Raw genomic sequence first — 2,500 nt, 5'->3', positions numbered from 1 at the left:
TTGGTGTGCCCCGATGGGCGCTCTCTCTTTTGTGGATTATTATTCGTAATATATGAGTAATACGTAATACGTTAATGATCCTTCCGCAGGTTCCCCTACGGAAACCTTGTTACGACTTTTACTTCCTCTAAATGATCAAGTTTGGTCAACTTCCCAGCGACGCCGACGGCCGTTAAGCCACCGCGTGTCGGTCCGAAGACCTCACTAAATCATTCAATCGGTAGTAGCGACGGGCGGTGTGTACAAAGGGCAGGGACGTAATCAACGCGAGCTTATGACTCGCGCTTACTAGGAATTCCTCGTTTATGGGGGATAATTGCAAACCCCAATCCCCAGCACGAAGGAGTTTCAACGGGTTGCCCGGGCCTCTAGGCCAGGGAGAACATGCTGATTCCTTCAGTGTAGCGCGCGTGCGGCCCAGGACATCTAAGGGCATCACAGACCTGTTATTGCTCAATCTCGTGCGGCTCGAAGCCGCCGGTCCCTCTAAGAAGAATTTTAATACGTCGCCAGTGAGTTGCGCGACCGAAGCCACGCACACATAAATGACGACGCCTATTTAGCAGGCTAGAGTCTCGTTCGTTACCGGAATTAACCAGACAAATCGCTCCACCAACTAAGAACGGCCATGCACCACCACCCACCGAATCAAGAAAGAGCTGTTAATCTGTCAATCCTTCCGGTGTCCGGGCCTGGTGAGATTTCCCGTGTTGAGTCAAATTAAGCCGCAGGCTCCACTCCTGGTGGTGCCCTTCCGTCAATTCCTTTAAGTTTCAGCTTTGCAACCATACTCCCCCCGGAGTCCAAAATCTTTGGTTTCCCGGAAGCTGCCCGCCGAGCCATAGTAGTAACGTCGGCGGATCGCTAGATGACATATTTACGGTTAGAACTAGGGCGGTATCTAATCGCCTTCGAACCTCTAACTTTCGTTCTTGATTGATGAAAACACCTTTGGCAAATGCTTTCGCTGATGTTCGTCTTGCGACGATCCAAGAATTTCACCTCTAACGTCGCAATACGAATGCCCCCAGTTATCCCTATTAATCATTACCTCGGAGTTCTGAAAACCAACAAAATAGAACCGAGATCATATTCTATTATTCCATGCACGAAATATTCAAGCACAATTTTGAGCCCGCTTTGAGCACTCTAATTTGTTCAAAGTAAAATTGTCGGCCCATCTCGACACTCACCGAAGAGCACCGCGATAGGATTTTGATATTGAACCGCCGTATTACCGACGGCTCACCGACGATATGCTCCGCAGACGTGTCAGTATCACCGCGGATGCGGTGCACCGACAGCGCGGCGCACAAATGCAACTACGAGCTTTTTAACCGCAACAATTTTAGTATACGCTATTGGAGCTGGAGTTACCGCGGCTGCTGGCACCAGACTTGCCCTCCAATTGTTCCTCGTTAAAATATTTAAAGTGTACTCATTCCGATTACGAGGCCTCGTAAGAGTCCCGTATCGTTATTTTTCGTCACTACCTCCCCGTGCCGGGAGTGGGTAATTTGCGCGCCTGCTGCCTTCCTTGGATGTGGTAGCCGTTTCTCAGGCTCCCTCTCCGGAATCGAACCCTGATTCCCCGTTACCCGTGACAACCATGGTAGTCGCAGAAACTACCATCGAAAGTTGATAAGGCAGACATTTGAAAGATGCGTCGCCGGTGCTGGACCATGCGATCGGCAAAAGTTATCCAGATTCATCAAAATTAACGACTTCGGACGCGAGGCCCTCCGTCGATTGGTTTTGATCTAATAAAAGCACTCATCCCATCACTGGTCAGAGTTCTGATTGCATGTATTAGCTCTAGAATTACCACAGTTATCCAAGTAACCGAGGTAAGATCTAAGGAACCAAAACTGATATATTGAGCCATTCGCGGTATCGCCTTAATACGGCTTGCACTGAGACATGCATGGCTTAATCTTTGAGACAAGCATATAACTACTGGCAGGATCAACCAGGGAGCTGACACAAACACGCCGCATACAACGCGCACAACACGCACAACTCGACGATGCGAAAACGTTAAACGTTTAAACGCATCGATGGTTTTTGCTGTTTTGCTTGCTGCCTGCCTGCTTGCTGCAGTCAGTCGGTGGTCATTTTTCTTCTTCTCTACACTACACTACTACACTACACAATACACTACTACTGTGTGGTGTGTGTGGTGCGGTGCTAGTGAACGGACAAAAAGCGCGTTCGATTCATGTGAATGTTCAACAACGAGACATTTTCGATACTTCACACTGTGTAAATAAATTTGATTCTCTCTTTATCGAGGAAAAAATATCGACATCAGTCCGGTTTCGGAGAGATCGAAAATACCTTTTTATAAATGCTACTACCACTACTAATACTACTACTGCTACTACTAACTACACACTACTACTGATCTATATAAAATAGAATCAAAAGTAATATATATGTAATATAATAATAATATAATAATGATAGTTGGAAAAAAAAATACACCGTCCCTCGGAAGTCG

The 2,500-nt window shown here is 46.9% G+C and overlaps 1 non-coding gene across 1 annotated transcript; it reads right to left on the bottom strand.

Moving 5' to 3' along the window:
• Positions 1 to 72: 72 nt before the first annotated feature.
• On the bottom strand, positions 73 to 1,976 carry LOC123722842. The gene has a single exon (XR_006756645.1). It is a non-coding gene; the product is annotated as a small subunit ribosomal RNA (ribosomal RNA).
• Positions 1,977 to 2,500: the final 524 nt, after the last annotated feature.

Source organism: Papilio machaon, chromosome 29 (genome assembly GCF_912999745.1).
Source record: "Papilio machaon chromosome 29, ilPapMach1.1, whole genome shotgun sequence".
Taxonomy (NCBI): domain Eukaryota; kingdom Metazoa; phylum Arthropoda; class Insecta; order Lepidoptera; family Papilionidae; genus Papilio; species Papilio machaon.
The sequence above is the reverse complement of the archived record's forward strand: the minus strand, read 5'-3'. Positions and strand labels throughout refer to the sequence as shown.